General features: G+C 39.1%; 1 long non-coding RNA gene across 1 annotated transcript; it reads left to right on the top strand.

Annotated features, from left to right (window-relative positions):
- The first annotated feature begins 989 nt into the window (after positions 1-989).
- LOC136244935 (uncharacterized) lies at positions 990-1,295 on the top strand. The gene is made up of 3 exons (XR_010695657.1): positions 990-1,104; positions 1,158-1,215; positions 1,267-1,295. It is a non-coding gene; the product is annotated as an uncharacterized lncRNA (long non-coding RNA).
- Positions 1,296-15,963: the final 14,668 nt, after the last annotated feature.

The following is a 15,963-nucleotide window of genomic DNA, read 5'->3' as shown; positions in this document are numbered from 1 at the left end:
GATAATGCTTGGATTGCATTAATGAGAATAGGAGGTAGTATATACAAGTTATATCCCTCCTAGCCTCCTATTCTCGTTACTGCATTCCTGAGCACTGCTAGCAGTGCTATTATACCACTTATACACCTTCTCTTCCCTTTGAAGTGAGGTGTGAAAGTGTTATATATATATATATATATATATATACATACATACAAGAAAATGCAAAAGATTTGGAAACTATTAGACAAGGAAGTTTTAAATCTGTTATGCTAAGTAAGAGCTATTGAACTGTATGAGATGCACGTATACTTGATCACAGTATTATAAGTAACAATTTTAGTTTCAGAATACCAACATGGATTTATGCCTATAGCTATAGCTAAGTGATACACTTTAGCTTTTTTAAACGAATTCTTCCAGTGATTGATACCTCTCTTTCTATTTAGCTAATCAAGAAACTGAACTAAATATTGACATCATTTTATTGACAATTTCAATAATTTTATCCTTTATAACGTTTGCACCTTAAATTTGATTCAAGGTGCAAACGTTAGCAGATTCTTGATGGTAGATATTTAGTAGTGGCCCAACACCGCTTCACATAGTAAAACATCTGTTTTTTTGCTGACCCAATGACAAAACAGTGCTCTGGCTGTAGACTAGTTGCTCACCGCCAATCCATATATGGCAGCATACTTAATTACATGCAAGACATGGACCTAAGAGAAGAGGGACGATGAAAGTATTCAGGTGTTACACGTCTTACTAACCACTGTGGAGATCTGACAGTATGTGTATATGTGTACCCTATAATATTTGGTGACTGTGCAATTATGCAATATAGACTTTGGATTACCTACGTTTTTGAAATGCTGGAACATTGAATAAAGCATTGAAGGAAAGTGGATATTGTCTACTCCTTTGTAAACTCTGTATGATGTACCTGCTTGGGTGATTCAGTAAGTTATTTGTGTTGCGTTGACCCTGTGTTTCTAGCACTCTTGAATCTTCAAGGTGTACAAGTACTGAATATCACAGCGTGGTACGTGGCATGCAAGATGCGGGTCACATGTATATTTTATATAGAGCACTCCAAGAGCAGTTAGTTTGAGAGATACCGATGTGAGTAGAGTTATACTGTATGGTTTTGCTAATTTTTATCTCATGCACTACAGCAGTCCCATCAATGACTCCACAAGTTCAGTACATCTACTCACCTTGAAACTAGTGTTGGTAAGTATATACAACATGCGAAGTATGAACATTAATGTTAATTATTTGCAGATGAAGAAATGATGTGATTGTTCTCAGTAAGCAAGGATTGGGGAGTGTTGTGGGTTCTTGCTACACAGCTCAGTAATGATCAGGCAGAACAGTTATAACTGAAAACTCATTGACTATGAGGTTGCTTTACATTTTTTTTCCAGTTTCATTATTGTACAACCGTACTTTGTTTTGGTTCACGTGAAATAGCAACAATAAATCGAAAGCGACGTCATTAATTAAAAGATTTCGGAAGGGATATGGGCCGTCTTGAGGGCAAGGCGTGGGTCTAGCAGAAGTGTATACAGCCGTATAGAGGATAGTATGCAGCCGTATTGAGGTATGTGTGACTGTGTGAGTCTGTAATACAATTATACTCATGACATATACAGAGGTATAAGAGTCCAGGTTCGGGACAGACTGATCTATACGTTTGGGTTGACGCTACACGTATGTAATCAGTCTTTGTTTATGTGCGTGTTGTAAACGCTGCTATACTGATCAGTCTATGCCTCTCATTGCGCTGTGACAGCTTGGTGTAGTATGAAGGTGATAGGTTGAAAACATGAGAAATTATGATTTGTCAAACATGACAATTTTGAAAGGCTATAAGACCCCTTTTCGCGGACTAGGTCATTGTAATCTTACGTGCGGAAAAGCATTCAAATAAGGTCCATTTGGTTCCACATGAGATACTTTCCCTACTATTCCTGTTGATATAATATGAATAGATGAAATTAGAAAACATCCAGCAGACTTGAGCCTTCAAGCATAAATCAGATGGCTGTACAGGTTTGAAACTGCCCATGTTCCATCATGAATTTTTCACCTTACTGTACGATAGATTAGCATAGATACTCTACCCACCCGGGATATGAAATGCCGCATACTCCCCATACATTAAAAGGGTCCATCCGCACCTCTTATTAATTGGTGTTAAAGAAGTATCAACTTTCTTGAAGTCTTGAAAACAATGAGAATCAAGTCTCCGAAAGTCAAATCTCTGTTCTTTTGTTTACCTGTTACTATAAGTCTTTTGTGGGAGATTGTTGCGAGCAGTGACGAAGGTTTTGTAAGTTGGCGATCTGATCACTCTGCGAACTGTAAATCTTGAAATATGTTACGAATCAAGGCCAATTTTATACGGCGAAGTTAACTTAGTATCAGCAATCGAACCGGCATAGTTTTAAACGACATTCCCTTCGACAACGTTGTTTTTCAGGTTTTGTGTTCAACCTAAGTCTCCTTATTTTGTGAACCCTTGCATGCCGCATCGTGGCTTAATAACCCTACGGTTTTGTCCTCGTATAAATAAGGCCTTGATTCATCGAACTGGTCGTGTTTTGAGTATTCCTGGTGTACAGAAAATAAGAAACATAATTTTAAAAAGTTGTTTGTACGTGTCAAGTTATCTGTTCTGGGTGTAACGTGCAGAAGCGTGTAAACTCGTGCTATGCTTTTGTAGACCCATGCCAGGAAAGCACAAGTTGAAGCTTTCAAGTGTGAAAGCTTACAGAAAAAACAGAAAAGAAAAGAAAGATTAACAAGGAAAGGGACAAATGATTCTGCAACAATGCATAGAGAAGAAGTTGGTGAAACATCGAGTCTAAAAGTGTCACTGCCACTGATTTCATGTACCTGTGGTCAAGCTAGAAGTTTGAATGAATTACACAGTCGTTTGATGAAGAATGGAGGGTGTTCTGGTTGGCAAGTAGTTGAAGCAAATCCAAATCATCTTGCATTTGCAAAAATAAAGCTTGTGCCTTCCCTTTGTGTTATTGCATCAGTCCAAATACATTCAAACTTTGAATATAGTGTCACCATTGAAGGACATCTGATTGATTTACCTCAGCTTGGAGTGGCAGTCTGTTCCCATGTTTCTTGTGTCAGTGATGTTTCATTGCTGCTCAGTTGACCAATTTAATTTGTATGAAGGCAACTTGTGTTCAGAATTTACAGAAGTTATTCAACACAATGAGGGTAAATTTTTTGGAACAGATCGTAAGTTGCTATATACAGTATTCATAATAAATATGTGCAGTGTGTGCGTGTGTGTGTGTACATAATATCTATGCATGTAAAATTTACTACCTCATTGAATTTTACATGCACAATTTCTGTAACTACACTCTCCACTGTAGCACTTAATTATCAAAACTTACTGGCTTTTTATTTTCTGTGTGTACGTATACAAACAATTACACATTTTTTTAAATTTCTAGGGAAAACACTAGCCGCAAACATTGTAACAGTTGATGGAAAGCAGACCATCAGGCACCATGAATGCCATATTGTTGTCGGTGAAGGTGCAATAAGGTAGAGCAAGTGTGCTGCTCATCGCAAATCATTACAGTCAGCTGTGTCAAGACTCAATTTAAAAGCAAAAACTGTTCCATCACCTAGCTCACACCTTGACACGTCACCTAGCAGCCATACAAACTTGGACTATTTGAATTCATCACAAACATCACTCAGAGTGCGCACATTGCAAGGCAGGTACAAAGCAAGCAAAAATGTTATTGGTTGCCTCCAAGAAAAAGTAAAGCGACTTACTGAAACACAAGGACTTTCTGTTGAACCATCGTTGCATGATGATTTGGTCACTGATGGATCAACACGAGGATGAGGTCATTAAGCAACATGATGAATCATCTTTTCAAATGCTGTTTTGGAAACAGCAGCGAGAAGCATTGAAGAAGGGCAAAGGCATTCGATGGCACCCACTTGTAATTAAGTGGTGTTTGTATCTTCACCATTGTAGTATTATTATTTAATATTAACACTTTACGGTGACCAGCACTAAATTCTACAACAACATGTGCTGCAGCCTTAGGATTACCTAACCTAGTTTCAAGGACTTAGACTTAATGACTTATACAGTAGCTGGAAAGGTGTAACAGAAAATGGCGAAAGTAAGGAAAAAAATCCCTCCAACCCCAGGAATCGAACTGCAGGTCACCCAATGTCTAGTCGGGGCCACACTCAGTCTTCCTCCAGGAGGGATGGATTTTCTTCCTCAATCCTAAGGTATTTATTATTAACACTTTACAGTGACCAGCACTGAAGGTCTACAACAACATGTGCTGCAGCCTTAGGATTACCTAACCTAGTTTCAAGGACTTAGACTTAATGACTTATACAGTAGCTGGAAAGGTGTAACAGAAAATGGCGAGTAAGGAAAAAAATCCCTCCAACCCCAGGAATCGAACTGCAGGTCACCCAATGTCTAGTCGGGGCCACACTCAGTCTTCCTCCAGGAGGGATGGATTTTCTTCCTCAATCCTAAGGTATTTATTATTAACACTTTACAGTGACCAGCACTGAAGGTCTACAACAACATGTGCTGCAGCCTTAGGATTACCTAACCTAGTTTCAAGGACTTAGACTTAATGACTTATACAGTAGCTGGAAAGGTGTAACAGAAAAGGGGCCAAAGTAAGGAAAAAAATCCCTCCAACCCCAGGAATCGAACTGCAGTAGTAAAGCATATAAGGTGTTGAGAAATTCTAAGTGTTTGCATCTACCATCAGAACGTACTTTGCAGGACTACACCCATTTCAACACTACCGGTGCAGGCTTCTCAGCTGCAACAGATAATCAGTTAAGACAACATGCAAGAGTAAGTGCAACCCCAGATCACAAGAACATAGTTGGACTATTGTTTGATGAGATGCACATAAAGGAAAGGAGGGGTTAGTTTTTAACAAAAACACTGGTAATTTAGTTGGTTTTGTGGACTTGGGAGATGTTAATAATGACTTCTTGCGTTACTCAAATTCAGAGACGGATTGTGAGAGCAGCTTGCCTTTGGCTAAGTCTGTATTGTTTATCATGGTCAGAGGCTTGACTTCTAATCTGACATTTCCATACGCTCAGTTTCCAGTGGATTCTATTAAAGGCTCGCAAACTGTATCCATTGTTCTGGGAGGCAGTTCACCATCTTGAGTGCATGAATTTCAAAGTGTTGACATGTACATGTGATGGAGCAACTTCAAATCGACGGCTGTACCATCTCCTCACCAAATCTGAGCCTGAAAAGCACAAAGTACTGAACAAGTACAGTAAAGATGAGAGGTATATTTATTTGATTTGTGATCCTCCTCACCTTCTTAAAACAATTCGCAATTGTTTTTCATCTAGGCCACTATGGGTAAGAGCCTGTATGTTGAATTATATTCTTATCGCGCTGTGGAGAGTTCATCAGTTGGCAGCATATCGTGAACCTATACCGTCGTACTACAGGAGCTGGTACAGGGGTTTCATTAGTACCAAAACTCAAATATGAGCACATTCATCTCACATCGTTTTCTAAGATGCGAGTAGATCTTGCTGCACAGGTATATACAGTACATGCAGTTTTTATGCATTTACAGTATACTTACAGGTACTAAGTGGGACTGTGTCCAGTGCAATGAAATTAACAGGTGGAACAGATGCTTGTGCTACGGCTGAGTTCATTGGTGGATACATTGATAAATTTTTCGACTGTCTAAATGTTGACAACCTCAATGAAGGGAGACAAACAAACAAATATTTCCAGAACCCATACTATGAGAAGGATGATTTTCGATTAAAGGTATATAGACTATTTATTGTTATGGTTATATAAAAAATTATTTATTACTGTAGTGGTTAAGTGATGACTTCACTTTGTATATGGACAACTGGAAAACATCTGTAGAGGCCTGTGTGGGATACACCACTTAACAAAAACAACGTAATTTGTTGAGTGAGCTTACAATGGAAGGGATTTCAATCACAGGTATGGGTTTATCATGTGTAGAAATGATTGTTTTACTCGCATAAACATTTTATAGTGGCTTCATTTGTAGAATTGGTTCCAATAATTCTGAGCCAACCTGGAGTAACATTTTTTCTCATTGGAGAAATTTTTTGGACTCCAGCGGCAACGAGGGAAAACGAATGATAACCCCACAATTACAGAAGTACAAAAGAACACTCAAGCATTACGTGTAGTTGGTGACATCAGTGTCAAATCCATTGCTGGAAATTGCACAGGCAAGAAACGAAATGCTATTTTTGCTGAGACGGATGTGCATTTGCAAAAACGCAAAGCGTGTAGGAGAAGTTAACATTTTGATTGTAACAAAGTTAACAGTATAATTACTAGTGTATTTGTAGGTACTAAAACAATTTCTTTCTGAGTGATTTTGATTTCTGTGTGCTTTTTTTGTTCTTTTGCTTGTATTGTTCCATGAATCCTTTTGCAAAAGCATTTCCACGAACAGTGGTGTACAAATCAATTGCCATCTTTAACAATTCATCTCCGACTTCAGTGGATGTGATGCCAATTGCAAGGTCCCAATAGAATGTCACATCCACATCATCTAGTGCCTTGTCCAAAATTGAGTGCTTAACATCACTTAACTTGCTTGAGTCACCATCAAACTCTTTTTGGCATATTTTCTCGACAGCAACTAAGCAATTATAGAACATCTCATTGATGTGTGTTAACCCACCACGAACGATAGCTTCAGTCCACTTTGCACATTCTAATCCAGTGGGAAGGTCTGACTGCAGCAATAGTAAAGCATCGATATAAGCTTTCTTTGTGATGACTTTGCTATGCAGCTACTTGATGATATACCCACCAATATAGTTTATTGTGTTCATCTCCTCGAAAGTTAACTCGTGATCTGGTTGCTTGAATCTTCCTGTGTAATTTTTGCTGTAACTTTTGCTCTTAGCATTTTCTTGAAGATTTCCTCAGTAATGTACTGATAAAACAGTGGATTCAGCTCAACATCCACCTGCTCACAATATCCCTTCCACTCCAGCTTTACTGCATCCCCAACAGCAAATTTATGAAATGCTGGCCACAATCTTGAAAGATTTAGAGTGGTAGTAAACAACTTCTCTCAATGACATTCCAATTTATTTGAAAAAGTCCTGTTTCGTGTTCTAGTAAACACGTTGCTGCTGAGCAAAAGAAACAAGAACTTTTCTGTTCTTCATCACTAAATCTCGGCTCATTTAGTATTTCTTTACATACTTCTATAAAGTAGTTCGCTTCCACCACTGCATCAGTAGCTTTGTCAAGAACGAATACACTTGCACCCTCAGACATTTGTGTGATACGCGCGCTTATTAAAATATTTAAGTAAGTGGCGTTTATGATGGAAAGGTGTTAACAGAGGTGTGGATAGAGGTGTAATAAACAGCCAGTTTCATATCCCAGGTGGGTAGAGTATCTATGATATTAGTTATCACCCAGTGATAACTAATAGTGCGTTTACACTAGCAGTTGGGCACAGTACAGCACAGCATTGTACGCTTAATTTTGCTAGTGTAAACGGGTATCGATCCGAGCCAAAGCATTACGTGCCGGGCTATCCTGGCCCTGCTACTTCAACCGGGCTGGCTCGGTACGGCGCAGCACGGTAGACAAATTGAAACAAACCTTGCTATATCCTTGGCTGCTATACGTAAATATGATGGCTTCTACCATGGCCAAACGTGAAACAAAGTCCAGTTACCACGTTCGATTTGAAGTAAGCTGTCCATCAAGTGGTAACTGCTGATATTGTCCCTCAAACGGATTGCTGGTAACTTGTACGACAGCAACAGCTTGAAACAAGCTTGGAAACGGTGAGGGCATCTCGTAGGATGATACTTTAGCTGTCACGTGCTTATGTATAAACTTGCCTAGCATGGTTATTTCCTTACCAATCTAAATGCGCACTTAAAACGTAGCGTACCGTACCGAGCTGGAGCTACTAGTGTAAACGCACTATTACTTATCACCCTGTTGCGGAGCCACTCAGTCTCTTTCGTGACATCATAATAACCGCGAATGGCATTGTTTACCAATGGAACAAAGAGCCAAATATGGAAATATTGATACAAAACACACCAATACAGCACTTAAAACTAGCTAAATCTTACAAGAAAACTGTTAATCCTTTACACAATAACACTACAAGTTACCAATACAATAGTTTAACAAATGTCAAAAATAGTCCGTGACGATTTTCACTCCAGCAATCACTCCCAACGGTCACTATGGTGAAGAACTAACTTCCTCTAGGTTCATTGTTCTATCTCGGACTATGGTAGTCACTTGTTGCTCTTTATTTTTCTCTTGCACACCACGTGACACCACCATACCAACTTCTGATGAAGGAGAATCGCTGCTTCATAGCACCGCCCTTCGCTACAGTTTGTAGACAGTATGTAAGGTCTCTCTTGTAGCTACGAAATAGTATCTCCACACAATTCGGATGAAATCTCGAGCACAGTGACAAGAACTCAAACCGGAATTTAATTTACTATCCGTAAATTTCTGCGCACTCCCACGCACTGGGATAAACTATTTTATATCCCGTATACTCGGATGATATCAATGTTATTATACTCGTCCTTGGCTCCGCCTCGAACTCGTGTAATAACAATGATATCACCCTCGTACCGGGATATAACTATAACTTATTAATCATACCAGCAAGCGATATATATACCCTTTAACACTCTTATTTACCTAAACTGTACCTTAAAGCAATACGAAACATAAATAAATTTAACTTGGCCACTTTTATTGTTGTTTCTTTACATACAATAGCAAGCAAAAGAATTCATTTTACCACATCAAAGTAGCTAAAGTGAATATAATAATAATAATAATCTCTGCATGCATGTATGTATGACTATGGCTAAGTTCAGGGTGCAGCAGTGCAGGACTAAACATCATGAAGTGAATCTCTGATTCAGGAGTTAGGTATGTATGCCAAAGACTGACTACAGTGGTTGAGAATATCTCATGCTTCAAGGTTATTAGCTAGAATATCTTGTAAATAAACTATGTAGTTATATAGTGTTGGTTTGTAATAGGGGTTGAGTGCTTGAGTTTATTATTCCCCTGAAACAAAACAACAAACACAATAATTATAATTGACATATTATCAGAGTACAATAAGTATTGCAAATAAATGTCTTGAATAGCCATTGAACACACCAGTAAACAGCAAAAAAATTTCAATTGCTGTTGGAATACTTTTGTGTAATAACTATAGTGCAGTAAAAGTAAACAGCATATTTTCAGAAAATAATATTGGTCATGCACCGGCTTAACCATTTTTTATGTAAAGTTATTGAATACCGCAGTTTTAATTTAAAATTGTGGCTAAAATTTAAAACCATGCATAAAAGGCTGACTTTGCCGTCAATGTCAAACAACAAATGAACAGAACTTAATTGCAGCAATAAGACTCAGGTACAGGTAATAGATGCAAATCTGCAGGCAGTGGAATTCTGCTAGCACCTAGTTACACAAGTACTTGATCTTGACTTTGGTTCCAGAATGAATTTATTTTGTTGATAGTGATGTTAGTAAGGCCTAACAAATCTCCAAAGTGATTTTGCAAAACAATTCCAACATTGATCAACAATGGCACTTGGTATACGTAATTTTCAAAAAGCTGAATTTTTGACTGCAATTTTTTCAGTTGATATCTGCTATTGTAATTTTAAACTAATGTTGTACGTAGTTCCTCCTGAAGTTAATGTCCATAACTATACTAGCTGTCATTACTAAAGTAATTTAAACACTGGGGCTAATAGAATTTAGCATATCAATCAAATTTTGTATTCTTTTTCTATACATTATGTAAATCACTGTAAAAGAATGCCAATTACCTGCTGACTGAAAAAGGCTAATATAGCTCCTATTTAGAAATATAACGATAAGTCTTCTCTGCTAAACTATATAGACCATACAGTTAGCCTATATATTCAGTCACAGCATTCCAAAGGGATTGTTCAAGCTGCAATGATTAACCATCAGTGTGTATATAAGCACGAAATACCTTGTACCAAATATATATATAATAGCTAACTCTACATTGTCCAAGTCACATGAAATAGTTGCCAAACCATATAGTGAAGGCTGTCTCGCAGAGTTGATTTTTTTGTGATTGGGTGAAATCAGATCCTATATGGTTTGTAAAGTTTGATGCATAAGTATTGCTCATGTACAAATTCTGTTAGTTGTGCTTGTATCCGCAGTTGTCATTATTGCTCTCTGGTAAGAAGACGCAGGCTGAGTCAATAGCTACTTTCGACTTCACTGAGGACTGACTGCTCGTTGGAGCCACTTTCTCTCAAACTCTATTTTCCGCATGAATGAACTAAACCCTAACAGTTGCACTTTTTATACTGCTCTGATGGTGCCAACAGGAAATAATCAGAAACTGCGTGCAAAAATGTACCTAATTAACTAGACGATGCATGTGACAAAATCTAGTTTATGCATGCATGATTGATGTGGATCGTCTGAACAAGTAAGCTTTAATTGTAGTGTGGTGTGTATGATTATGTACATAGCTACACATGCATGTCGTAGACTGTAGCCATGCAGTGGCAATTTCTACTGTATTAGAATTGGTGTGCAGGGTCTGATTTAGAAGGGCATGCACTCTCCAAACTTTGGTATATTTAACGTAATAACTTACATTAAGGGGAGGGAGGTTAAGCCCTTGACATTTTATATTTCTATTGCATCTATAGAGAATATTTCTAGCAAGGAACTGTGCCGAGCGATTGGTAGCTAGAGTAGCGATTCCGGAATTCCATAAATTTTGCATAAAATTTTCTCCATGAATCTTCATTTGGAGAGCTGGCACAATCAATTCGCTGCCATGCATACGACTGATTGGACAAACAATTGGATAGTTTCTAGGGTTTCTGGGGACATGGAATACGATGGTGCAGTTAGTCTTCTGCTACAAATATGTTTGTGTGGAGTTGTATGCAAGTTATAAGATTATTTTGCAATATAGCCACCACAATGTTATGTTCTCTTTGCATTTACACCAAGGTGAACATTTTGGTGAACATTTTTGTCCCATGTAGTTTTTAATATTACTATGCTAAAAGTCAGCAAATTTGCACCACAAATAGCTCATCTGTTTGATGCACCATTTTGGTAGCTGTCAAGGAGCTGTACATTCAGAGAAGAAATAAGCTATAAATCAACTGTACAACTCTTTGCTTTTACATGCACATTGTATTTTTGAGTGGAGATGACTGGTACAGAGTGGTTGCACTCCACCATGTGTATGCTGTTTTGCCATCCGCAAGATGCTAAATGCATGCAACTATTTAGTGGCCTTCTATGGAGGTGACCTTTATTCAGAGGGTCTTACAAGTAAGGTTACACTGTGGTCCATGTGTTAAGGTATTTATATCAGAAAACAGAAGTTCAAAATGTTATTGAAAAGCTCAGTTATAAGTATTTGTTCAATTGTGCCATTTTTTGGACTTTTTTCAATGGAAAGATATGGAGAAAATTTTGCCTATTTTGAAAGATAGTATTGCTTATAACTCTACCATCCTATGACGGATTTTTAAAAACTAAGTGTTTATGAGATTCTCAGGGAGTACTGCACAAGGCTATGCTAAATAAAAATTATTTCCATTAATTTTAAATTCTTCCGGAATCGCTAGCTAGAGACATAGCTAGGACTAGCTATTTATCTTGTGTTTTGTTGTAATTTCATTCCCTATCACGTCCACCTTTTGGTCTTCCATGTTGTGGTCACGTGTGGCCGAGGACACACCTCAGTTACTGTATATAAGCATGTATTATTTTCATCATCAAAGATGGTTCTCTCATTAGTCCTGCACGCTCAGGGTCTGGTGCCATGCAATACAAAAGTTTGGCCAGACTGAACAAAAGTACGATTACCAATCAGATTCAAGAACATGTATGATGTCAGGTATTTAATGGAGACCACACTTCTTAGCAATTGAGTTCTTTACTTAACATTAAACAAAATGACCTCATCCCTTATTGGATTCGTTAATGCTAGGTACAGGGTGGAGGTCACAATAAGTATTTATTTTTTTACCAACCATATATACAAATACGTTGAATTACATGGGCTTTAATTAGAGAGAAAGGACCACCTTAGCTGGCCTACTACTTTTGAAGAGGCACGCTCGGAGGTACAAGGTGTGCGTTTGGAACCGTACAACTGATCAACTATATAGTCTAACAATTGCAATTCCTCACTTACTGCAGGCATAGATACTACACCTCTATCTGTGACTTGTGTTTTTGCCTTCTAGTTGTTTAGCCATCACAGTTGACTGCCCTAGCTGGCCTACTGGTTCTGAAGTACGCTTGGAGGTACAAGATGTACGTACCTTTACATTGAAGATCCAGCTGGCTCAAGTTCTAAAGTATGATCAGTCTCTACTCTAGATCTGTTCCTCAAGATACACTCACTGTTAAAAGGTGTCTCTAGTGCCAAAGTGAAATCAATCTCCACTCTATTCATCAATGGAGAAAACACCCCGCAAAAAAATGTACTGTTCAACTATGCTAGTTATTTAAGTGTGTGCTGACTCAATCAGTCCACGCCTGTATTTTGTTGTAACATTATGAAGTTGTACAGTTCAGTTATTTTTCAAATATGTAACATGGACTGAACATTATATTAGAGTTTTAGTAGATAGTTGTATTGTTAGCGCATGCGTGTAGTTGTAACGGAAGGCATTACTAAGAGTCATTGTGAGCGCCACGAGGTGATATTACTTTACATTGGAGGTTATTACCAAGAGTGACTGTACACAAAACGGACCACCGACATAAGGAGATGTCAGGCGAAAACAACAACGAAGTTTCTTCCATCCTCGGAGACGACCCGCCAGTGGGCTCAGAGGAATCAGACGAAGAGGAGTCAGCGATACCTGAAGGAACTGCTTACCCGCTCAATTCCAAGAGACTGGCAACTCAACAACTTCACAGGCTGGCAGGGATGCTCGATCTACCGACCACAGCAACCTCATCATCTACGTTACAACTCCTGGAGGGCAAGCTGCTCGAGATGGGTCACGAGTCTAGAAATGTACAAGTGATTGCCTCTAACAAAGGGGGAAAGTTGTTTCTGGTGAGTGATAGTGGTATTATAAGTGCTGAATCTGAGCATGTGAACACGGGAGATGTCGTAAATGAACATTCTCACGTGACCCAGTCTGAGCCCAGCACGCATGAATTAGAGTCGGTACGCAGTGCACTGCGCGATGCGCGCTCTGAAATCAGTAGGCTAGAGAACGAGTTGCTCGCACGAGATCACTTAGTAGTACAAGTCAGTGGCGAGCTGACAACTGTGAAGGAAGAACTACAGAAGCTGTCCGCCGAGCAGTCGGCAAAAGAACTACAGTCACTACGTAAACAATTAAAGGTGCAAACAGCAAAGGCCAAAAAATTTTGGACCCAGAAGTGTGAACAACTCTTGACACATGAAACTGTTTTAGAGCAGAAAAACGAGGAGTTGGCTGCTAAGAATGCAGAGATTGCACAGCTGCAAGAGACACTAGCCAATCTGAAAATGCTTAAGCCAGAGATATCTAGAGAAGGTCACCCAACACAAGTGTAGTAATTGTGTTACATGTGTATCAGTACAGGGTCAGGGGAGAAGACATAACCCACCACTGAAGAGTATACCTGTTGGGGAACCATTCGAATGTATTGGAATGGACTCCAAAGAGATGGACATCAGCAGTAAAGGTAATCGTTACACTCTGGTATTCCAGGATTATCTGACAAAATGGCCAGAAGTATTTGCTGTACCAGATAGAACCGCTACCACAGTAGCACATTGCCTGGCAGAAGTGATATGGAGACATGGAGTGCCCCGTAAAATAATTCACAATAGAGCTGCAGAATTTCTATCTGACATCCTGCAGGACACTGCCTCTATTATGGGTCTTCAATCAGATGGATTGGTCGAACGATTTAATAGAACTCTTAAAGGAATGTTGAGCAAAGTTGTGTCAAAAGGGGGAAAGGACTGGGATGAGTGTTTATGCCCAGCATTGTTAGCATACAGAACTGCTCCCCAAGCATCAACTTCACAGTCACCATTTTTCTTGATGTATGGCCGTGATGCCAGAATTCCAACAGCACTGAATTTTTATGCACCAGCCACTAATTGTCCTACAGTTGAATCAGAGTATGCCAGACAACTGTTTAAAGAGTTGAAGAATGCTAGAATGTTAGCAAAGAGGAATATCCAGAATGCTCAAAAGACACAAAAGAAACAATATGATAAGAGGGCTCAAGATAGCAAAATTTGTGCTGGAGACTTGGTTATGCTGAAAGTGGAGCCAAGATTTAGGTTAGACAGAGGGTTTAAGGGACGCTACCGTGTTCAAGATGTTACAACCACTAATGCAACAATTCAGATGATGAATGATCCGAATTCAGAACCACTGGTTGTATCATTGCAGCACCTTTCCTTGTGCAATGGTTCTTTTTCTGGTGATATTCAGCCCTGGAAGGGACACTACAAACCTCGACGTCGTCGTCAAGTTAGAAGACCACCTCCAGAGAATTCCCAAGTGGATGAAGTGACTAGTAATCAGGATGATACCAGTCAGAACCAAGCAACTAAGACACGTGCTGGCAGAGTAGTGAGGAAGCCTGCCCGATACTGTATGACTGTGGAGGGCTCCTCTTCTCAAGGGGAGGGAGGATGTAAAGGCAAAGATCACGTGAGAACGGACACGTGACTGAAGGTGTGAACTCATGGACCAAATACTGTTGTAGGCTGCTAATGTGTGCGTGATTGTAATTGATCAAATGTTGTTTAACAATTGTTTAATGATCATTGCTGAATCATATTAAGTGATAATAGCCTACTGTACCAACCATCGAGTGATACGGCACACTTCAAGGACGGTTTCACACCTCTGACGAATGACACGTGGACCCGAAAGGCATCACAAGACGATAAATCATATCTCATTGCCAAGGGTAAGATGGATAACGTAAGGGATGGTAGTGCTTGTTGCTGTAGCCGAATCATTGCTATGTGGTGGTTAGTACATTTAATCTATGTACTGGAGCATGTTTCTTCTAAAGCTGAGCATGTTTCTTCTAAAGCTGAGGTGTGGCTATTACCAAAGCTGTGGCGTTTAACCTGATAGATATTCGTAGCTCATGTGCTTTATCTTATTCATCATGCTGTAAGGTAGCTAGTCATAGAATAAGTTAGTTAATGCACACATTTTTGATTAACAAATTTAATGGGAGTCCATATGAAAATGGGCTCCTAAAATGTATATGGTGGAGTTAGAAGTGTTACTAGGCGTTCCATATGCTGGTGACCTTTGCAGGATTGCTTGTGGTGTCCAATAGTATAATATCCTGTGATGCTGTCCTCATAAGCACATCAGCTACATACCACTTGCTGTTCCCAGGAGACAAGATGGCCAATCAAATCTGGAAGCGGCCTACCAAATTTAATCCTGCTAGGACATTTGACCAGTCAATGATGAATTCTTATTTCTGGCACTGCACCAGTGGGATGTGCCTTTTGGGGTTCCGATGAGTGTGTGCCCTCTGCGCCTTGTCTTTGTCTTTTCTTTTATCTTCAATCAGGCTGCTTGTCTTCTTTATCCAACGAAACCATATCGAGGCGTAAATTTTCCGTATCAACACTTTCTTTAAACAGCATAATAGACGCCACAAGATTATTTAAGATGCTTAGACTACGCTACTGTACAGAGGAATAGATTATATATTCCTTACTGATATAATCTATGACGGAGGGTACTGTACGGAGGCAGAGGAGGTTGGACGCGTTCACGTGAGCTGTACATTTTCATTGGAAAATCTTCATTTCAAGACAATTTTATTAAAACTATAGTGCATTGAAAGTATATGAATATCTAAATCTAACGGTGTGGTGAACC

This window comes from Dysidea avara, chromosome 14, assembly GCF_963678975.1.
Source record: "Dysidea avara chromosome 14, odDysAvar1.4, whole genome shotgun sequence".
NCBI lineage: Eukaryota > Metazoa > Porifera > Demospongiae > Dictyoceratida > Dysideidae > Dysidea > Dysidea avara.
Note: the sequence above shows the minus strand (reverse complement) of the source record. Positions and strands in the feature narration are given on the sequence as shown.